At 35.0% G+C, this 25,336-nt stretch overlaps 1 pseudogene across 1 annotated transcript in view; it reads right to left on the bottom strand.

Moving 5' to 3' along the window:
* Nucleotides 1–16,073: 16,073 nt before the first annotated feature.
* Nucleotides 16,074–25,336, bottom strand: part of LOC143246698 (uncharacterized) — a 29,042-nt pseudogene continuing 19,779 nt past the window's right edge. Inside the window, exons 2-5 of the transcript XR_013026098.1 lie at nucleotides 24,022–24,293; nucleotides 21,197–21,425; nucleotides 18,882–19,045; nucleotides 16,074–17,317 (exon numbers count right to left, since the gene is read on the bottom strand). The product of XR_013026098.1 is annotated as an uncharacterized LOC143246698 (transcript). The remainder of the gene's footprint in view (nucleotides 17,318–18,881; nucleotides 19,046–21,196; nucleotides 21,426–24,021; nucleotides 24,294–25,336) is intronic.

Below are 25,336 nucleotides of genomic sequence, written 5' to 3'. Positions count from 1 at the left end.
TCAAGATTTACACTTCACGGGCATACCCATACCTACCTATATTCAAGATTCACACTTCATGGGCATATCCACACCTGATATTCAAGATTCACACTTTACGGGCATGCCCACACCTGCCTATATTCAAGATTTACACTTCACGGGCATACCCACACCTACCTATATTCAAGATTCACACTTCACGGGCATACCCACACCTGCCTATATTCAAGATTCACATTTCACGGGCATACCCACACCTGCCTATATTCAAGATTTACACTTCACGGGCATACCCACACCTGCCTATATTCAGTAACAAATGTGTTAATGAAGCTCAGAAAGAAAAGGCCAAGACCTGATGGTAATGCCATCCTTATTGTAGGGTTATTTCCGTGTGAGATACATAAGTGTGATATATCTCCGACCCCTAGATAAACAGTTTCGTCATTCTTTGCCTCGTACCTTATTCCCGGAAAGACCTTGCAGGTTTCTAACTATTTTCAGGAGTTTAGCCTACAAACGGTATTTAACTGAACCGTCAGGTAGTGGTTCCGTATTTAACCAGTATTATATTAGGGTACACAGTCAAATTTATTTACGAAATGATTCACTTTTCTGTGGCTCGGCGTATTAAAGTTTTCGGTTCCTAATCTGAGGGTCACGAGTCCGAATCCGAGTCGCACCAAACATCCTCGCCCTTTCAGCCGCGGGGGCGTTATAATGTAACGGTCAATCCGCCATTCGTTGGTAAAAGAGTAGCCCAAGAGCTGGTGGTGAGTGGTGATGACCAGCTGCTTTCCCTGTAGTCTTACACTGCTATATTAGGGACGGCTAGCACAGATAGCCCTCGTGTAGCTTTGCGCGAAATTAAACAAACAAACAAACTTTTCTGTACAGCATCTTCTGAGCTAGTTGAAGTACTCTTACCCCAAGATTAACCTTATAATTTAAGAAGTGAAATAAAATACAGACAAGTCCAAACCATACTATGGGGTATCAAATCCGCACCTTCAGGCTGACCACCCACCCTTTGTTTTTGATAATGGGATCATTCTGCATTCGAAGTTATTTTAACTTAAATTATCCATCAGTCGTTGAGGAGGTTTAGAAATATTACGTACTTGTTTCAATACGCGCCTCGAATCTTGGGATTTTTGATTCGCAACCTGAGAAGTTAATGACTCGCTTATCTTGGATGTTGTTATCCTTAAATGACTGGAGCCATTCTATTTAAATACACTAAATTAGGTTTATAATATTAACTTGGCTATTTTGAATATTTGGGTATCTAGGCCAGTACCACTTAAAATTAAATACACTATCTTGACAAAATTATGCAATATACAATAATAACCTTCAGCGTTTCATTTTCGTTAACCCTAAATTGAATGTCAGCCACTTCAGCTTATCCAATAAGGTAAGTTTAAAAAAACTTTAATATTATTATTTTGATAAAATTATTTGTGTAAATATTTTTGTGGTTTTTTTATGTTTGTTTTTAAATTTCGCGCAAAGCTACACGAGGGCTATCTGCGCTAGCCGTCCCGAATTTAGCAGTATAAGGATAGAAGGAAAGCAGCTTGTCATCTCCATTCACCACCAATTGTTGGGCTATTCTTTTACCAACGAATAGTGGGGTTGACCGTCACATTATAACGCCCCCACGAGTGAAAGGGCGAGCGTGTTTGGGGTGACGATGAAGAAAATTTGTTAAACCTGTCTCAGGCTCTGCTTTGCCGAAAAATTCATTATTCGTACAATGTGTTATTTTCATTCAATTGTTTTAAAATAGTTTTTCGAAAAATAGAAAAAATGTGTAAATTTTAATCAGCTACGTTTTTGTTTTTTCTAAAGTTTTGGTTTGTTTGTTTGTTTTTGGAATTTCGCACAAAGCTACTCGAGGGCTATCTGTGCTAGCCGTCACTAATTTAGCAGTGTAAGACTAGAGGGAAGGCAGCTAGTCATCACCACCCACCGCCAACTCTTGGGCTACTCTTTTACCAACGACTAGTAAGATTGACCGTCACGTTATAACGCCCCACGGCTGGGAGGACGAGCATGTTTATGCGACTCGGGCGCGAACCCGCGACCCTCAGATTACGAAGTGCACGCCTTACCATGCCAGGCCATTTTTTTTACTAAAGAAAAACATGTTGTAAAAGTAGAGTTATCATACGATTCGTGTGTAAAGTACGTTGTTATATATAAACATAAATTAATCTTATAATCATTAATTGTTTTCTCAAACTATTGAGGCCAAGGTTAAAGTTGATGTTATTTATAAGGATATATCACCTCGTGCTGAAAGCTAATAATACGTTATAAAACATTTTATCAGTTAGATTAAAACACAACAGTGAACTTTATGTTACCTGTAAGTAAAAAGTTATTATGCCAGCTGGTAACAGCCTGTAGCAGAGACCCTTAGAATACACCAAGTGTTTACATCTGTCCTATTAACACATATGCAAGAGTTTGGTCGCGGTCAAATAATGTTTTAATCCTGGTATGTTTCATTTTTCTGAATTTTATAAGTTTTTATAATAAGAATATAACACACAACTCAGCATGTCAATGTAACTAGGTCATTTATAAAATATAAAATGATAACTAACTAGAAAGAAAAAAATATGGTGCGCGTGCGTTGTCTCACACTCCCCGATTTGTGCGTTAGAACTAACACTCGCCACAGTGGCATGTGTTAAAAACAGTTTTTATCTTAGTCATATCATCCAACAAATTATTAACCCACCATATCTCTTTCCCTCACCACAACAGCTCGTGTTAGATGCACTTTATCATCCAACAAATTATTAACCCACCATATCTCTTTCCCTCACCACAACAGCTCGTGTTAGATGCACTTTATTATCCAACAAATTATTAACCCACCATATCTCTTTCCCACGTTTGACACAATTTTTTCATCCAATAAATTCTTAACCCACCATATCTATTTACTTTGTTATATGTAATTTGTATCCAACAACTGCTTAATCCATAGTATCCTTTCCCCTCACCACATCATCTGATGCGTTAGATCCAGTTTTTACCCAACAACTTCTTAACCCACAATAGTTCTTCCCCTCACCACATCATCTGATGCGTTAGATCCACTTTTACCCAACAACTTTAACCCACAATAGCCCTTCCCTCACCACATCATCTGATGCGTTAGATCCAGTTTTACCCAACAACCTTTTAACCTACAATAGCTCTTTCCTCACCACATCATCTGATGCATTATATCGGTCAGTTTTACCCAACAACTCTTAACCCACAATAGTCTTCCCTCACCACATCATCTGATGCGTTAGATCCAGTTTTACCCAACAACTTCTAACCTACAATAGCTCTTCCTCACCACATCATCTGATGCGTTAAATCCACTTTTTACCAACAATTTTTAACCTACAATAGCCCTTCCCCTCACCACATCATCTGATGCGTTAGATCCACTTACCCAACAACTCTAACCCAATAATAGTTCTTTCCTCACCACATCATCTGATGCGTTAGATCCACTTTTTGCCCAACAACTTCTTAACCCACAATAGCCCTTCCTCACCACATCATCTGATGCGTTAGATCCACTTTTACCCAACAACTTCTAACCCACAATAGCCCTTCCTCACCACATCATCTGATGCGTTAGATCCAGTTTTACCCAACAACTTAACCCACAATAGTACTTCCCTCACCACATCATCTGATGCGTTAGATCCAGTTTTTACCCAACAACTTTTAATGCACAATAGCCCTTCCCCTCACCTACATCATCTGATGCGTTAGATCCACTTTTACCAACAACTTCTTGATCCACAATAGTTCCTTCCTCACCACATCATCTGATGCGTTACATCCAGTTTTACCCAACAACTTCTTAACCTACAATAGTCCTTTTCCTCACCACATCATCTGATGTGTTAGATCCAGTTTTACCTAACAACTTAACCCACAATAGCCTTCTTCCCTCACCATATCATCTGATGCGTTGGATCTAGTTTTACCCAACAACTTCTTAACCCACAATAGTTCTTCCTCACCACATCATCTGATGCGTTAAATCAATTTTACCCAACAATTCTTAACCCCACAATAGCCCTTCCCTCACCACATCATCTGATGCGTTAGATCCAATTTTACCCAACAACTTTCTTAACCCACAATAGCTCCTTCCCTCACCACATCATCTGATGCGTTAGATCCAGTTTTACCCAACAACCTCTTAATGCACACAACCCTTTTCCTTACCACGGTATTTTCTAATGTGTTGGATACAACTTTTTTATCCAACAAATGGTTCACTAACCATGTCCCTTTTGATTACCACAATGAGCCACTAGGAATACGTGTATGAAGTGGAATGAAGTTTTGGAAGTAAAAGTTTTGCTTTATCAATGGCAAGAATAACGACAATTAATATAAAGCAGATTTTTTATACCCACTATAAATATTTCAGTTGAAGAGCTACACATCGTCTTTTATCACATGTGTTTCAGTTGAACAGTTACACATTGCCTTTTAACACATGTTTTCTACATCCTTGAACTAATATAGAAAATTTTTAAAGTTGGTTACTCGTGTAAGTATGTACAGTTTCCACATAATATATTGGTCTTTTAAGTTTCTTTTAACCTACATACCTATTGTTCAGTGTCATTCATCTGAAATAATACCTTTTCTCCTTCTATGTCAAAGTATCTTTTATCTGGTCATCTCCTTACACAGTATATTTTATTAAATCATCTCCTGTCAGAGTATATTTTAACTAGTCATCTCCTTAGACAGTATATTTTATCGGGTCGTCTCTTTACACAGTATATTTTATTAAATCATCTCCTGTCAGAGTATATTTCAACGAGTCATCTCCTTAGACAGTATATTTTATCGGGTCGTGTCCTAACACAGTGTATTTTATTTTAATTATAACAATTACTTTAGTGTCATTGTCACGGTAAAAGCTATGAGGCTATTGGACAGAAACACCACTGAACATTGTCAGTGAGGAGTCGAAGCAATAGGTGCCTGCCTTGGGGAGTAATCAGCAGTAGGTGCCTACCTTGGGGAGTAATCAAATCAATGTATATATGTGTGTGTGTGTACATTATAGAAGTAACTTTCGCAGCATATTATAATGATAAAAGCAAAGTGGATAAATGATTCAATTTGGTGGAAGACCCAAGCTGGAGTCGGGTGGGTGTGAGTGCGTAGTAGACTCAAAAAATAGGTAAACAATATTTTGTTGTTGTTGTGGATTGCTCCAGGTTAGACAGTCACACGGTGAGAATCAAGGATGAACAATAGCATGTGACCTTCAGAGAACAATATTCAAATTTATATTATAACGCGTTACAAAATGTTGGAAGAGAAACTCTTTCAAACCAGAGTCGCCTCAGAACAAAAATGCGGACTTTGAATAACATACGCCAGTTTGTAAAACACAGAAAAACACGAGCAAAAACCCAATCAAGACCTGGACATACCAGTCCATTTCGACCGCTGGTTTTACAAAAAAAAACAAAAAGTAAAACTTTGTTAGACTTCTACGTAACTATCTATACCTAATATTGCTGTACCGGTAGTAACGGAAATTATTTGTAATTATCTCTACCTGATATTGCTGTACCGGTAGTAACGGAAATTATTTGTAACTATCTATACCTAATATTGCTGTAGCGGTAGTAACGGAAATTATTTGTAACTATCTATACCTAATATTGCTGTACCGGTAGTAATGGAAATTATTTGTAACTATCTCTATCTAATATTGCTGTACCGGTAGTAACGGAAATTATTTGTAACTATCTCTATCTAATATTGCTGTAGCGGTAGTAACGGAAATTATTTGTAACTATCTCTATCTGATATTGCTGTACCAGTAGTAACTGAAATTATTTCATAAAATATTAAAGGAAAGTCTGTTTAAAAATTATTAACTTTTTTTGAATTTTTAAAAACATTAAACAGAGTAGGCCTCCCCTGATGAGACAACGGTAAGTTTATAACACTAAAACCTGGGATTCGATTTTCCCAGGTTGGTACAGCAGGTGGTTCAATGTGGCTTTTTCTTAACACACACAGCCACGTGGTCTTAACGTTGTCGTCCATTCACTGAACGCTCTGTTCTCTAAACCAGCGCTTCTGATTGGACAAGAGCTATGGTATTTCGTCTTGTTATACACAAGGTGTTAAACAGCAAAACATTTATTATGCTCCCTTCTCTTCATGAGAGGCCCGGCATGGCCAAGCGTGTTAAGTTGTGCGACTCGTTATCCGAGGGTCGCTGGTTCGCATCCCAGTCGCGCCAAACATGCTCGCCCTTTCAGCCGTGGGTGCGTTATAATTTACGGTCAATCCCCTATTCGTTGGTAAAAGAGTAGCCCAAGCGTTAGCGGTGGGTGGTGATGTCTAGCTGCCTTCCCTCTAGTCTTACCCTGCTAAATTAGGGACGACTAGCACAGATAGCCCTCGAGTAGCTTTGTGCGAAATTCCAAAACAAACAAACAATTCTCATGAGAATCGAATCGCAAACTGTTGTTCCACAAAGTTCATACTGTTAAACTATATTAAAAAGAAACGAAACTGTTTTAGTGGATGAAGATGAAGAAAACTGAATATATTTCTGAAATCACTTATATTTATTCTTCTCCTAAGATGACATGTTTAACACTGTCCACTTTTTTATATTAAAAGTGTACTTTTGTTTATTGCTTTGCACTGAGAATTTTATGTAAATAAATGATACACATTAATGATAAAAGTTAATGAATTAATGAATAGTTAAATTAGATGCAGTTGCACAGGGTCCCAAAAAAACTTTCTGTTTCAAGAACAAATAAAACCAGGATTGACAGTAACAAATATTTTTATTTCTTGCTTTTGAAGTTCATGTCATGCTGTGTTGCCTACCGAATGCATAATTCTTCTCGTGATTCATGGCATGCGCATATTTTACTTACCTCACAACAGTACAAATTCCAAAGTTAAGCGCCCCTGTGTGACTTAATTTCACTGTCTACTGACTGACAGACAGACGACATACTACTGTACAGTGGTTCGAGTGATTAAAACAGGCGACTCTTCCACGGGGTTTTTGGATCCCTTTCGGAGATGTAACATGTGTATAAAAAATAGTATGTTGCTGTTCCTGTAGTTCATGGTTCAACAACATAGACGGCACCACGCTATCCGGAATGCGCCTTGGAAAACGTGCTGTGTGACACGTTTCCATAACTGGAGGAAAATGGCTTGTGCTTTGTCCATCCCCCACTTCCGCTGGCCGAGTGGTAAGTCTGAAGAATTATAACCCTTCAAACCGGTTTCGATACTCATGTTGGGCACAGCAGATAAAGCCCATTGTGTATTTTGTGCTCGATAACAAACAAACATTGTTTTGACCGATATTTAAAAAAAATTCTCCCAGCGTGTAACTGTAACCATAATTGTTCTACGTTGAACACTTACAGTGTGAAGAAACCTGAAACCGTTTGTGATTAACTACCAGGTATTAAAAATAAAAGGAGTTAGCTCGTCAGAAGTTGGTTACGAGAAGAAAGGAAAAACGTATTTTTGTGGCTTCTTTTGAAGCCCCAGGTATCGAATCTCTCCAGTGAATCCTTTCAGAAATAGCGATCTTATTTATTTATTTATTTACGCCAAAGAAGTTCAACGGGTAATTTTATATGTTGGAAAAACACGTACGAAGTTAGGCCTAATATTTGCTTCCAACGTGCTAGCATTCACGCTAACGATCACAGAGATAATACTTTTTTGTACTTAAGCGATATTGTGAGATAACTTATTAACGTATTCTAAAGACGGCTTGTATGGGTAAAATAAAGTATTTATAATTGATTTTGGACACTGCATATCTATTTGTTAATATATTCATACTGGGCAGTGTAATTATATTCGGAACTGTATTTATAATTGATTTTGGACACTGCATATCTATTTGTTAATATATTCATACTGGGCAGTGTAATTATATTCGGAACTGTATTTATAATTGATTTTGGACACTGCGTATCTATTTGTTAATATATTCATACCATGCAGTGTAATTATATTCGGAACTGTATTTATAATTGATTTTGGACACTGCGTATCTATTTGTTAATATATTCATACTGGGCAGTGTGTAATTATATTCGGAACTGTATTTATAATTGATTTTGGACACTGCATATCTATTTGTTAATATATTCATACTGGGCAGTGTAATTATATTCGGAACTGTATTTATAATTGATTTTGGACACTGCATATCTATTTGTTAATATATTCATACTGGGCAGTGTAATTATATTCGGAACTGTATTTATAATTGATTTTGGACACTGCATATCTATTTGTTAATATATTCATACTGGGCAGTGTAATTATATTCGGAACTGTATTTATAATTGATTTTGGACACTGCATATCTATTTGTTAATATATTCATACTGGGCAGTGTAATTATATTCGGAACTGTATTTATAATTGATTTTGGACACTGCGTATCTATTTGTTAATATATTCATACTGGGCAGTGTAATTATATTCGGAACTGTATTTATAATTGATTTTGGACACTGCATATCTATTTGTTAATATATTCATACTGGGCGGTGTAATTATATTCGGAACTGTATTTATAATTGATTTTGGACACTGCGTATCTATTTGTTAATATATTCATACTGGGCAAGTGTAATTATATTCGGAACTGTATTTATAATTGATTTTGGACACTGCATATCTATTTGTTAATATATTCATACTGGGCAGTGTAATTATATTCGGAACTGTATTTATAATTGATTTTGGACACTGCATATCTATTTGTTAATATATTCATACTGGGCAGTGTAATTATATTCGGAACTGTATTTATAATTGATTTTGGACACTGCATATCTATTTGTTAATATATTCATACTGGGCAGTGTAATTATATTCGGAACTGTATTTATAATTGATTTTGGACACTGCGTATTTATTTGTTAATATATTCATACTGGGCAGTGTAATTATATTCGGAACTGTATTTATAATTGATTTTGGACACTGCATATCTATTTGTTAATATATTCATACTGGGCAGTGTAATTATATTCGGAACTGTATTTATAATTGATTTTGGACACTGCATATCTATTTGTTAATATATTCATACTGGGCAGTGTAATTATATTCGGAACTGTATTTATAATTGATTTTGGACACTGCATATCTATTTGTTAATATATTCATACTGGGCAGTGTAATTATATTCGGAACTGTATTTATAATTGATTTTGGACACTGCATATCTATTTGTTAATATATTCATACTGGGCAGTGTAATTATATTCGGAACTGTATTTATAATTGATTTTGGACACTGCATATCTATTTGTTAATATATTCATACTGGGCAGTGTAATTATATTCGGAACTGTATTTATAATTGATTTTGGACACTGCATATCTATTTGTTAATATATTCATACTGGGCAGTGTAATTATATTCGGAACTGTATTTATACTGGATAGAGTACATCTATCTGTTAATATAATTATACCGGATAATGTATTTCTATTTGGCAATGTATTTATACTGCATTGTGTATTTGTATTTTTTATGTATTCATATTAGACGGTGTACTTATATTCGGTAGTAAATTTGTACTGGATAGCGTATTTTTATTTGGTAGTGTATTTATACTGGTTAGTGTATTCTTCTTAGATTGAAACTGAAAAGTATTGATATGTTTTTGTTTTCTTTATTAGGGTTTTTAGATGGTCAGGTGGTTAGCGGGCTCGACTCGTAATCTGAGGGTTGCGGGATTGAATCCCCATCACACGAAACATGCTCGTCCTTTCAGCCGTGGAGGCGTTATAATGTTACGGTGGGTGGTGGTGACTAGCTGCTTTCCCTCTAGTCTCACACTACTAAATTAGTGACGGCTGGCGCCGATAGCCCTCGTGTAGCTTTGCGCGAAATTGAAACCAAACCGTCTTTATAATATTAATATCAGTTTAAGTTTTCAGAATGGTCTAGTCTTCAACTTGAACAACTATCATATAAATCAATTTGTAATCCGTTAATATAAACATATGTATCTAGATATGTGCGAAGTGTAAGGTTAAATCTATGTTTGGCTTGCTCTTTATATCTCGCCAATGAAACTTGAACCCGCCTTAGTCGCTGCTAACAAGTCTTATCTGAATGAACAACAGTTCACCTTTCATATCCCGTCAACAACGAGCAACTGAAAGTGTGATTTTCTATCTCATCTACATTAAACGGTGAACAGTCACCGTTAGCACGTAAGTGTTTATATTTAATCTAATATGAAAGCAAACCTCGTAAGTAAAATTCTCTGTTCTGAGCGACAGGACATTAGAAATTGGAACTGTAGTTTTTGCAGCTTATGATAAAAATGTAATTTTCAGAACACGGGATTTTAATAATAATATGCAGCTCTTACAAAATAGAATATAAAACTTAGGGTTCTGATTTTCAGTCGTTCTTTATTTTATTATAACAGCGTTATGGTGTTGGCTTCACAGCATTTATATAGTTTTACCGACTGAATGAAAATAACGAAACTCTGTCATAAATTTTATTACGTAACACAAAAAGTACACTTATTTATCAACGAACCAAAGGTTTAAGAAGAAGAACTTCTATCAGTCGGAAATATGTTTATACATAAACAACTAATATCTCTCTAACAGGGCCATGTGCTTAAGGTGCTTGAATCGTCATCTGAGGGACACGTGTTCGGTTTCCCGTCAAACTAAAATGCTCGCCCTTTAGGCGTCATAATTTAACAGTCAATATCACTACTTGTTAGTAAAATAGTTGGCGGTGGGTGGTGATGGCTAGCTGCCTTCCCTCTAGTCTTACACTGCTAAATTAGGGACAGCTAGCACAGATAGCCCTCGTGTAGCTTTGTGCAAAATTCCAAAATAAACACTCTCTCTCTCGTCTTACACTGTTAACCAGTTTAAATCAAATTTTTGTCCATTATTTTCTATCTTGAACAGTTATCAATCATAACACTGCATTTTAACTTAAGTGAATGTTAGTCTGTTTTCTTAGTGTGTTTTTTTTTCATTTCTCCTTATCCTATCTTTCTAATAAAACAAACTAATTTGATTTATATTAATAACGCACTGGGAAAGATAGCAGTTTGTTAATCTATCACATTAAAGAAATCCTTATAGCTAACGAGTTTATTTTTATATCATGTCCTGAATATGAAGAGTATCTGTCTTTACCACGTAATTGTTGCAATCGTACCCTTTGTATTGGTTTAACAATAAAAGTAAACTATATTTTACGAGTAAACAACAGTGTTGGCCTTTCATTGGATATTTATAAACTAGAAGATATACACTTGGCAACAAGCGAAACTGTTTGTACTTCATTAGTTTAACCATTGAAATATTCGTTAAGAAAAAAATGCATTTCGAATTGGTCCAATCGATGTAATTTTCATTAACTATAACTTGGTTCTCCGTGATGACGAGAAAACCCACTTGCAGCGAAAATTATATATGTAAAAAACGACTGGTATGGATAGAGGAAATATTATATAGAGGAGCTAACAACGTTTCGATCTTCTTCTGTCATCGTCAGGTTCACAAAGAAAGAAAGAGCTAACTGACCGATAGCTGACCTCATGTTTGAAGGGGGTTGTGTAATTGAGTGTATTAAAGCAGGCACAAAACTAAGGTCTACACTATGTAAAAACTACACTGACAAACACCACACCAACATTATTTATAAAATACAATGTGATAACTGCCACAACTTCTATATTGGAGAAACAAGTAGAAAAATGGAAACCAGATTTAAAGAACATAAAAAGTCACCTTCACACGTTTTCGAAAACTGCAAGTCAAATAAACACAACATAACCATAGAAAACATTCAAATACTAAATAAAGAAACAAACATAAACAAACGCAAAATTAAAGAAGCCTTACTTATGCAACAACTCAAGCCCAAAATAAACCAATATAAAGGAACACCTTTATACCTATATTAACAAATATAATGAAACATCTAAGCACACCCTCTACATTCCTACACTCAATTACACAACCCCCTTCAAACGTGTGGTCAGCTATCGGTCAGTTACCTCTTTCTTTCTTTGTGAACCTGACGATGACCGAAGAAGGTCGAAACGTTGTTCGCTCCTCTGCATAGTGCTTTCTCTACCCATACCAGTCGTTTTATACATATATAATTTTGTTCTAATCGCATAAGACTAAACAAAATAACGATTACAATGGCCTTAAAGTTTTCTTTCATACAAATTTACTGTTTGCGAGAAATATATCAATATTAACGTTTAAAGCAGTTTGTAAATTTTTCGCTACTGCCATCTGTCGGTGATTGTTTTAGTTTTGTAAATTAATATTTCTCCTACCTTTACGAAGAATACTTACGTTATATTTTCTTAAAACGTTACATAGGAAAACATAAACTTAGTTTAACAGTATTTGCTTAATGCATGAAAAAATTTGTAATTAAATTCACACAAAATATATTTAAATATCGAATGTTTTCTCTGGAATAAACTAAAGAAATTGTAATCTTGTATCAGTAAAACACGTTAAGATGTAAACGGTTTATCTTATAACTATAACTTGTTTCTAGTTATGCTACGAAAAATCATGCTACGAAAGAGTTGTAGAATCTTAATTAGAAGCTATTAGCTTATCAAACGTGTACCCTTTAAAATATAGCATCCGCACCATACTGTGACCACAATAATAATTAAAATAAAACTGTTCGTCCCAATGCGTATGTACACACACACAGTGTGTACAGTAAACAGTGCACGTTATTTAAGTAAAGACACCTTTTCGTATGAACAATAACGAGCACGTTTTATTTTGTGGTCTATTTTTCTGTTTCGAATGTGTTTAAAATTGTTACGCATTCTCTAAGAAACACGTATATAAGTCTACCAGTTTTTAGAGCCATCCTACCTTCTTTGTTCGTTCGACTCTGAGTGTTAGAATATTACATGTGGTTTATTTACGTAACTCGTTATATAGAAATTAGTTTCTAGTGTAGTTTGATGTTCCTGTTTACTGTAAATGGAGTATCAACACAAGTTTCGTTATTATATTTAATGTGTTCCACCATTTTAAAGACACGTGTACTGGTTTATATCGATTCGTAATGACGTAAACAGTAAAGTAAAGATGTCTTGCCGTGAAGCAAACATCACCTCTCAAAACCTTCAGAAACTATACTATGTCAGCAATGTCCTAATGTCAACATTCTCACTTCTCTTGTCCTCAGAAGTTCCAGCTTCTATTCTAACATTAATATCCCATAATAATATTATTTTCACATTTTCCGTGTTAATTTCAATTTCTTCATTAATTATCTCATAACAGCGACATCTCAACTATTTTAATACTATTCATACGTGTTTTACTCAAACATGAACATTATGACCATTATTATGCTTATGTGACATTATGACAATTGTTATCATTTCGACCATTGCTATGTTAAGATTTTGACCAATGTTATTCTAATGTCAACATTTTGACTAATTCCATGCTAGTACTAACTAAAATACATCATGCATTCCACAGATAGGCCTAAAAGATTTAACACCACCACTAACCATCAAAAATGTTCTATTACTATGAATTGTACCAATTAGTTGAAAACCAATTCTCAGAAATATTTACAAATCTCAAATTATTCTACACAATTTGATGTTCACATCGTTAGCTAGAAGTATTTACATCTCTTACATCATTCTACCTAATGTCATATTGATATGGTGACCTAGAAATAGTTACATCTCTTGCATCATTCTACCTAATGTCATGTTGATATGGTGACCTAGAAATAGTTACATCTCTTACATCATTCTACCTAATGTCATGTTGACATGGTGACCTAGAAATAGTTACGTCTCTTACATCATTCTACCTAATGTCATGTTGACATGGTGACCTAGAAATAGTTACATCTCTTACATCATTCTACCTAATGTCATGTTGATATGGTGACCTAGAAATAGTTACATCTCTTACGTCATTCTACCTAATGTCATGTTGATATGGTGACCTAGAAATAGTTACATCTCTTACATCATTCTACCTAATGTCATGTTGACATGGTGACCTAGAAATAGTTACATCTCTTACATCATTCTACCTAATGTCATGTTGACATGGTGACCTAGAAATAGTTACATCTCTTACATCATTCTACCTAATGTCATGTTGACATGGTGACCTAGAAATAGTTACATCTCTTACATCATTCTACCTAATGTCATGTTGATATGGTGACCTAGAAATAGTTACATCTCTTACGTCATTCTACCTAATGTCATGTTGATATGGTGACCTAGAAATAGTTACATCTCTTACATCATTCTACGTAATGTCATGTTGACATGGTGACCTAGAAATAGTTACATCTCTTACATCATTCTACCTAATGTCATGTTGACATGGTGACCTAGAAATAGTTACATCTCTTACATCATTCTACCTAATGTCATGTTGATATCGTGACCTAGAAATAGTTACATCTCTTACATCATTCTACCTAATGCCATGATGATATGTTGACCTAGAAATAGTTACATCTCTTACGTCATTCTACCTAATGTCATGTTGACATGGTGACCTAGAAATAGTTACATCTCTTGCATCATTCTACCTAATGTCATGTTGATATCGTGACCTAGAAATAGTTACATCTCTTACATCATTCTACCTAATGTCATGTTGACATGGTGACCTAGAAATAGTTACATCTCTTACGTCATTCTACCTAATGCCATGATGATATGTTGACCTAGAAATAGTTACATCTCTTGCATCATTCTACCTAATGTCATGTTGATATCGTGACCTAGAAATAGTTACATCTCTTACATCATTCTACCTAACGTCATGTTGACATGGTGACCTAGAAATAGTTACATCTCTTACATCATTCTACCTAATGTCATGTTGACATGGTGACCTAGAAATAGTTACATCTCTTACATCATCCTACATTCTTATTGTGATCTGTTAGAAATATTACTGGCTTATCATGATGTGTTGGAAATGTTTCCACACATACCATCAATCTCCTTCTATACTAATATCAACATATAGAAACCCCTAAATCACCAGTTCCATATTTTAGGGTAACACCAACTAATTATAATCTTCACCATATAAATTTGTATGGAAGATAAAGAAGAAGCCTGATCATCTCTGAATTTCACACATAACTAGCATCAAGTTAATATCAGAAACTCCCTTAGTCCAAACATGTGACTGTGTTTAAGTTAAGAGAAACTTCACATGTCACAAATAATTCTAGTAATTTCTATATCTTATTGTGAACATGATAATTTGTTTTGGAGGTTACATGCTTGCACGGATGTTACATCAGTTACAAGTGTTTTGTTAAGGTTATAATATTTTCTTTTTCTGACTACCTCTGGTAAGACACCATAACAACATTATAATAAAACTACTGTAAATATTATTAATTTAAAGAATTTAACAAAGTAGGTGGCGCGACGAGCTCGAAGACTCGTGGAATATGAAACAACTTTCTTCAGGACGAGAAACCCACTTGAAATAAAAATGTATCTCAGAATGACTGGTATGGTTCTTAACCTGAAGATGGCCTAGGAAGGTCGAAACGTTGTTTCCTCCTTATCAGTAAAAGTGTTAATACCCATACCAGCCGTTCTGAGATACATGAAACAACTTTGACGTTCAATAGCTTAACTGATGTCATTAAAAGATCTTTGGAGTGTTAAGAGGACCTCGGTTTAAGAAAGAAATGTCAACAAAAGTTAGGTACCTAGAGCACCAACACAAGAGTTGGCCAGGTACAAAATTCTCTGAGTGCCACGGAATTCTGGTTACATAAACAAGAGCGAGAAAACTGGAAGATTAGTAAACATTAAAAACTACTGTTATGGACACAAGCACTGGTCAGCTACAAGTGTCCAGAAGGCTAAGAAAATCAAATCACAGACACTGAAGGTAATGATAACACTTAAAGATTCCTGGAGTGCCGAGATAAAAGATAATAAAGATTATTAGAGTTTTTGTTAAAAAAACGAACACTGTTGTATTAGAGTTCAAGTAATTACACAATTCTAATAATCATTAAACACCATTTTCATAGATCATTTCTCTACCCTTTTTATATGATAAACATGGAAGTATAAAGATTTTATGGAGGAATAACTTAACAGATTTCTTCGGTTTGCAGCAGGTGGTATGTGCATCCGAGTTCTTATATTTAGACACCTTTACTATATTATGTAAAATATTTAACAACCTATAACAATAACATTCAGATAATGAATATTACCTTTTAATCTTAATGGCAAAAACGTGTTTAGATTTCAAATAGGCTCTTTATAAATTTCGTTCAAATACCATTCCATAAAAATTTGATATTCATTTATCTGCAAAAGTTTCATATCTGTGAAACCCTGGTATGGAAAGTTACAGACTAACCAGTGACATGCCCAACAGAGCTTGCCATGTCATGTTATTTAAACATTGGTATATCTCAGTTTTCCAGTAACAACGACATCTTTATATCTCAGATATCACCTTATTCCTAAAGACCCTTTCAAAGGACTGCTGTTGCTTACTGTGAGTTTAGCATTAAAAAACGGGGAGTCAGATTTAACACTGTTGTAAGCTTTTATCCTACGTTTGTATGGCTGCTTGAACACTGGCTGTCCATTCACTGTTAGGGGTATTATGTCAGGAGGCTGAGTAGAAAACGCAGATTTTTCAATGGTCAGTAAAGGTTGGCCATGGATGCTGCACGGTCGACATTCTTCTCCAGGAGGTCCTGTACTTCGAGAACTTTCAGTCCGAGATGTTTCATTTGAAGAACAGGAGACTAGATGGGTGTATTCCTTCTTTCCACTCACTATTGCATTTTTGTCTTGCTGAAGTTGACTGAAACTCCCTCTGTTGAACACACTAGTCAGAGGAGAATCTGGATGAATAAATGAAAATTCTGAAGTGGCTGAAGATACCCCAGTCTTCAGAAGTCGGGAGTCTGGGAGAGAAGGGACTTCTGGGTTGGAGAGTATATGTTGGGCATAGAGGGATCTTTGGGAGAGAGCCGGTGACACCTGCAAGGAACGTGGAGAGGATCTGTCCAAGTGGCTCCGCAAGGATCCTCGTCCGAGCGAGATAAGTGAAGAGTGGGAACCACCCGAACACTGAGGTGCCAGTCGAGGCGCAAGGATGAGACGAGATGGAGACTGATAGTCCAGTTCAAAAGGAATGCTAAGACTGCTCTCGTCCATAGACTCAACGTCATTAGTACCTAAGAAACATAAGACGTTTATACTAGAGGCAATAATTAGAGCAAGATGCACTGCTTAAAGTCAACAGTAATGATAACATAAAACAGATGACAATCAGCAGTTTCAAAACATAACAGGTGTCGCTGATGACTATGGAGCTAAAATAATTGTTTGTAATTAAACACAAAGCTACACAATGGGTTATCTGCACCACAGGTATCAAAACCCAGTTTCTAGTGTTGTGAGTCTGCAGACGTGATGCAACACCACTGGAGGACAGCTAAGATGCACCAGAAGGACATCAATAACAAGTATGGAAGTAGAACACAATACATATTTTATTCTTTTGATATTTGTGAAGCGTATTTATAGAATATAAATTCAATAATAATATTTTGCTGTTTTTCAAAATTTTTATTGCATACTGGAGAGATTTAGACATTATGGTAACAAAGATAGAGAGAAGAAACACGACCTTTACTCTCAAGATAATAATAAAAAATCTTTATTTCAGCCAACGTTTCAGCCTTGTGGCTTCACGAAAGTTAATTTTGCAAGAACTGTGAAACTAGCCCTGATGAAACCACAAAATGTTGGCTGATATATTTTTTTTATTATTTTCTGGAAAGTAAAGGTAATTCTTTCCCTAACGTTTTTGTCCAACATCTTCGTGTAATATAAAAGATTGAACATATGGTAAACCTCATTAGTTTGTTAGTAAATTGTGAAATACAATGAACACAAAAGCAAATATGAAACGCATAATTCAGAAAATATGCAACAGTTATAGCTAAACATTGGCTCCATTAGTGGATCAGCTACAGCATATGAATATTTATCCTCAAATCTAAAGTATATGAAAAGTCAACATTAGAAAAACAAAACTGAAACCGTTTACGATAAAACAAAGTTCAACATTTATAGCTCTTACTAAGTTACTGCATTGTTAAACTTTAACTTAAAGTTTTGTCTATTTTTCCCACAAAATAACCTAAATTTTGGTAACAGTATACAATATCACTTTTCTTTGAAACAAATATAATTGTTAACCCACACCAAAAAATGTCTGTTATAAAAGTTAACTTACCAATTTTCTCTAACCCTATATGTGCCCCCCGTGGCTCAGCGATATGTCTGCGGACTTACAACGCTAAAAACCGGGTTTCGATACCCGTGGTGGGCAGAGCACAGATAGCCCATTGTGTAGCTTTGTGATTAATTCAAAAGAACAACTAACCCTATATGTACTCAACACTAGCACCAATAGAGGGCTTTAAGGAAACTATTCAAACACGATTCAGGTATACAGTAATGCAATATGTCTTGTAGTGTGATAAAAAAAACGATTACAGCTTTTACAGTGAGGAAAACGAATGTCTTTATCCATCTCCAACACTTCTGTGGACATTATATATCTATAAAAGTTCATTTAATAAAAGAGAATTTAAGTATATTTTAAGAAACACTGTTCTTGGCAGTTATGATAATACTGTTTTATTTTTCAAATATAAATTGGTGGTAGGATTAAATAGTACAAAAATTTAACGGTACAACAAGCTGTAATGAAAAGGCCAATACACTCACCGCTAGTTTCATCTAAGTATCTTGCGGTCTGTGGTATCACTTGTCTCTCTGCTACAGGACGCAGGTCACATAAACGATGTAGGTCCATGCTGGTGTTGCGCCGACGCATTATAGGAGAGTCTACAGAGCTCTCAGACAGTGTGTGTTGCAGCGTGAAGAGTTGGCTGAAAGACAATGGACAGTAAGTCTCGACTCTTATTATGTTTTCTAGAGTAAATATGGTATTTATTATTATATTTTAATTTCACACAAGCCAGTCAGCTCTCGTTGTTAAACATGCTTGAAGGTGGTTAATGACCATTGGCTCCATGTAGGTTCTGAAAGTGAAATTATTCATTAACAGTTTATTATAGCTATTAAGCTTTCTTGGATAATTAGTTTTGTTTATTTTGAATTTCGCGCAGTTACACGCAGGCTACCTGCGTATAATGTTCCTTAATTTAGCAGTGTAAGAGTAGAGGAAAGGTACCTAGTCATCACCACCCACCGCCAACTCTTGGGCTACTCTTTTACCAACGAATGGTGGGATTGATCGTTGCATTATAATACTCCCACGGCTGAAAGAGCAAAGATGTTTGGTAGGACGTTAATTTGAACCCGTGACCCTCAGATTGCGAGTCAAGCGCCCTAACCACGTGGCCATGCCAGGCCCTTCTTAGATGGTATTAGCTACTGTAATTTTTGTGTCAGTAAACTTCGAGTTGTACTTAAAATGACATCTCCCCCCAAAAAAAAACAACCTACCAATCATATTTTTCTTCTTTTGAGTAGTCACAGCCTCATAAACACAACTATACAGAAACCGTTTCAAACCGAAAATTACAGAAACAGAAATTCAATTTCATTTATATACTAAATAACACAAAGTTTTAATATATGAACACAAACACTCAAAAGAATGCTTATACAAAGCGTGTCCTATCTAACTCTATATGTTATTTGTTCAAAATATTTAATTTAAATTAAATTTCAATACAGAGAAAATCTGAAAGTTTCGCTAAGCCTAATTTTGTAAGGTCGTAAAACCTTTAATCGTCAAAACCATATTTTATGAAGTACACAATGTGAAATAAGCTTTAAAACAACGGTTAATTACAACGAAGAAAAATTCTAACCTGTTCACCGGTTATATGTTAAGTTGAATCCACTGTCAAAATACTGTCTGTCTATAAACATAATTCTGTTTATATAACAAGGTTAAATATATATATATATTAATATTTTATAAACACCTTCTTCAGGTGAGTTTTTGAAAATATATAACGTTTCTCTAAAATATAAATATCTTTAAATTTCCCACTCACATTAGTGTTTCAAGTTTGATCGCTAGAGGTCTCAATATAGTACTTTGATGCTTTCAACGTTTATGTAGCCGATATGTATCGAACGCATCAAGTTTCTTTGCTTTTAAATCGCTGTGTTATTTAAATCTTATTTTGAATTTTAACTAAGTGTTTTTAACTAGTAGCAATATCTGAAAAAGGTATTGTATAAAAACAACGTTGAAAATAAATAACATTGTATTATTCTCTGTCACTACAGCACTGACTTTTAAAGGAAACCGACGTTAAGTAAATAAAACGAAAGTTGGTTCTTCGTTACTGATGTATATTCAAATATACATTCACACGACTTACGGTTTAGAAATCCAGCTAGCCATCTACAATATTTAATATTAATAATATGAAAAAAAAAACAGTAATAAAATAAAATAAAAATATAGTAAAATAAAGGAAGAAATAGATTTAAACAAAAGGCCGTTTGATTTAGTTTTAAAAAATTCAAACTCATAACGTAAAATAACGCATAAATCATCTATATTTAAATAAGAAATTTCAATAACGTTTTTCAACATTTTTATTCGAGTACAGCGCCCTCTATATAATTACCTAATGTAATGACAACGGAACGCTTTTTGTTTATGTATGTGTGAAACAAACCTAAAGTCGTGTCGCAATTTTAGTTTCCCTTTTCAGACATTAAAACTTAACTAAAATCTATAAGCTTTACAATATTATTATTTAATTTGTGTTTGTACTCTCAGCAGTTGATAGTAATATGAAATATGTTGACATTCTCGCCTGTTAATGTATTTGGCATTGTATGTTGGAGAACAAAAGTCGAGTGCTAATTTCCGTAACGCAAGAGTCTAGGCTAACATGGATTATTTTGAACTAAATAACTTATAATAGGAAAGAGTCTATTTCGGTGTGAAGCTCGCAGCAAGTGGACAGTTATACTGTAATTACCTGTGTATGAACTTTCACAATGATGTGCTTCATTCCTTGTGTCCAAGGAAACAAAAATAATCTTACCGTCTTGTTAAACCAGCATCAGACAGTTGGGGCACCAAAGTCTGTGACTTTCGGAGGACTTCCCGCCTCCCCTTACTGCGACTCATAGCATTTCGCAGAGAGAACATCCAATCATCTAAACCTTGAGGTGACCATAACAGCAACTGACCTTCTTGACCAACCCTTATTGCAATGACTCCATCTCGTTTTTGTCTGCCCACTGGAGACCATCAACATCTGCCAGATTAACCTGTCAATGACAGTACAAAAATATTACGTTAAGTATTTCTAGTTGTTTCTTTTGTAACCACGTAATTCCTGGTTAATAAAATGTAATGGTTATTGTTACTTATTTAAATGTCGCTGGTTTTTTTTTGTTTTTTTTTCAGTTTAAAGCAGATGCACCCAATATTGGAATGTTTAGGTTTGCTTGTCATTAAGCGGAATGCTACACAATTAACTATTTGAGCTATGCCCTACGCATGTCTAAGCCCAATTTTTAACACCACAGGCCCACAGACTTGCCGCTGAGCCAGTGAGGGACACAATGGCGGAAATGCAAAATCTCTTTGATTAGAAACTTCTGAAACTGAAATTATGTATTTGTCACGTGATTTTACTTCAGGGTGTTATCTAGTGGTTATTATATCAAAGGCTGTAAATCTGAGACTTCAAGGTTAGCGATCCTTTGCTACAGGAAAGCGCCCCGTTAACTGGAGCCGTGAGTGCTCTTTAAGAGTGATAGTCAGATCCTCCTATTCAGTCAGACAGGAATATCCTTCTGAGTTAGTGATGGGTAATGTTGACTAGTAAACTTTCCTGTAGTCTCTCAGTTCAAAATTAGGAACAGGTAGCACAGTTATTTAAACCTTGTGTAGATTTGAGCAAATTTTTGAAATAAAACACGTATATATTCGAATACATTAGACTGCAGAAATTTAATTACATGTTAAAGTTCAATACAAAATAACTTGTATGAAATAGGTCTATATAAATGTTTGTGTGTGCCAAAGAATTAGCCTTCAAATAACAACAATTTTGACAACAACTCTGGTTCCAACTGATTTATTTCCCCTAAGCTACAAATGGCGCTAGTTGTCATACAAAATGAACGAACACTGTTTCGACAGGTTTTATTTCCCTTGGTTAACATCACCACGTTAGTGGTGTCTCTCAGAGCTTTTTCTCTCTCTCTCTCTTTTAAAGAAACGTGCAACGCTGATCTTTCTGTAAAACTTCAAGATTTCTCACTAATGTGAAGGAACAGCTTCTTGGTTTTCGTGGACATTGTTATCAGATTATTTCTTTCCTAGTAAACGTTTTTTTTTTTTTTTCATTTCTTGTTATTTACCAATGTAGATAATTGTATCAAAATTAACCTTGGTAAAAATACTGCTACAACATTCACAAAAGGCGTTTTATTTTTAGGTCTAATTTGAATATTTAACCCGATTAACCATTATTTAAACCACTGATAATATGGCTGTTGTTATCGGTGATCTAGATTTTATATGCTCTAAATCTGCCAACATACAGGATGGCTCTTAAAACCCTACCAATCCATATATCTTATGTATCCAGTGCATCTGTGTGCTGTCCGTCATTCTCGCTGTATAATATTATGTCACAATACGCTCTTCAAGTGTAAATGGGCTTACATCGGCTATATTTCTAAAAAATAAAAGAAACAAATTTATAATACATGCATAAATGAATATAGCATATGGATGAATAAGGACTTACGGGCCTCTCTGTATATAAGCTAAGCCTACATTCCTTGGACTAATTGGTAAATTCGAAATGTTATAATTTATGTTTATTTATTAAGAATAAAATTAAAAAGTACTTGTGTTTAAGAGTCGATGTTTATTTAGCAAAGTTAAAACTAAAACAGATATGTTTAATTACTAACATCCACGCGATATAATTATCTAATATTTATGATTTTGTCATGTATAAAACGTTGAAAATGTTTAATATCTATCTATCTGTATACGTTAATTTATTAAATACACGTATCACTGTTACGTACCCGTATACACATTAAAGATGAGTTTGCTATTACTGCTTCATAAATACGTTTTATTTAATTTGCTACTGATGGATTTTTTTCTTCTGAATAGCATATTTAAACTACTTTTTATGAAAAAGAGCTGAGAAAGATGTTCTAAATCTGAGGCATTATGATATACGGTTAACCCTTACAGTTTTGGGCGCTTCGAGGCGTTAAGGTCCGTTAGTGTTTGAAAATAAGGGGGTCGTTAAATAAATTATTAACTTGTTTAATCGCTTCAGCAGGCTCGCACCTGCGGCTATAAAATAATTGTATGAAGCAGAATAAACGTTTTATCTGCTTTATATATTACAAATACAATGAGTTTACAATATTAAATTTCCAATAAAAAGCATCTTAGAACATATTATTTGAAATAGCTTTAGTAACATCTTTGTAAACATGTCAGCCCGGGGTAATAGCGGGAAAATGTTTGTTCCCTTCGATAAAATCGCCATCTAGTGAGATAAATAATTTCAGAGTCTATCACTTTTTGTTAATATTTCAGCAATCTAGAATAATACCAATAATCAGTTTGAAATTAATAAGAATTTATTTTGTAGGACAATTGTACGAGAAAATAGCTTCATTTCAAGTAACGGAATTGAAGACCACAGTCCAGTTAAATACATTAATAAAGTTATCCATGATTTGTCTCACGTTGTATAAATAAATTGAATTTATGTTTTTAATAACCTAGGCACGTATTATGTGCTTTAAGCTATTTTCACGTGCTTAAAGAATCTGAGAACTGCAAGAAAACACAAAACACGTGGTGGGGGGCTCGTCCTACCTTATAAAGAAAACTTCCCATCTCTGAAGTCCCTACTTTTGAACCTCTTTTGAAACAAGCTAAGTAGTCCAGCGTTAACATGAAATACCGCTCTTTCCAGCGACTGAAGAATTTATCCCTCTGTTGCCATAGTAACCCCTTCTTCAGCGTGGTGGTCTCTATCGTAACTGGTTTACAAGTTGATTCTGTTTCAGCGGAAGTCATCTTGCACGTTTTCAGAAATCGATTTGTGACTTATCTTCCGGTCATCCTTAGACTTGCTGACGCTTCATCTAGTTAAAAGGACAGACAAGGCTTGTGAACTCTCAAGCACAGAAAATAATAATATAATGTTAAAATGGAAACTAAAATTCGTTTTAATACTGCCCCCTATAAATGTTACTTTAAAAAGAAACATTATACTGCTTTTAATAGTTATTTCTTTTAAACACAGAAACCACGCTTGCAATTAACATAAAAACATCTGAGAGGTAACAAGACTCTAGCAGACTTAAGTTGTCATAAGCTGAGAGATAATAAGACTTGCAGAATTAAGTTGTCATAAGCCGAGAGATAACAAGACTAGCTGACCTAAGTTGTCATAAGCTGAGAGATAACAAGACTAGCTGACCTAAGTTGTCATAAGCTGAGAGATAACAAGACTTAAGTTCTCATAAGCTGAGAGATAACAAGACTAGCAGACTTAACTTGCCATAAGCCGAGAGATAACAAGACTAGCTGACCTAAGTTGTCATAAGCCGAGAGATAACAAGACTAGCAGACTTAAGTTGTCATAAGCTGAGAGCTAACAAGACTAGCTGACCTAAGTTGTCATAAGCTGAAAGATAACAAGACTTGCAGACTTAAATTGTCATAAGCCGAGAGATAACAAGACTAGCTGACCTAAGTTGTCATAAGCTGATAGATAACAAGACTAGCAGACCTAAGTTGTCATAAGCTGAGAGATAACAAAACTAGCAGACTTAAGCTGTCATAAGCCAAGAGATAACAAGACTAGCTGACCTAAGTTGTCATAAGCCGAGAGATAACAAGACTAGCAGACTTAAGTTGTCATAAGCTGAGAGATAACAAGACTAGCAGACCTAAGTTGTCATAAGCTGAGAGATAACAAGACTTAAGTTGTCATAAGCTGAGAGATAACAAGACTAGCAGACTCAAGTTGCCATAAGCCGAGAGATAACATGACTAGCTGATATTCAGGTTTATCATTGGCCTACATGAGAGACTACACACACTGTTAATTAGGGGAAATAAATATACAATATTCAGGTTTATCATTGGCCTACATGAGAGACTACACACACTGTTAACTAGG

This window comes from Tachypleus tridentatus, chromosome 3 (assembly GCF_004210375.1).
Source record: "Tachypleus tridentatus isolate NWPU-2018 chromosome 3, ASM421037v1, whole genome shotgun sequence".
NCBI lineage: Eukaryota > Metazoa > Arthropoda > Merostomata > Xiphosura > Limulidae > Tachypleus > Tachypleus tridentatus.
The sequence above is the reverse complement of the archived record's forward strand: the minus strand, read 5'-3'. Positions and strand labels throughout refer to the sequence as shown.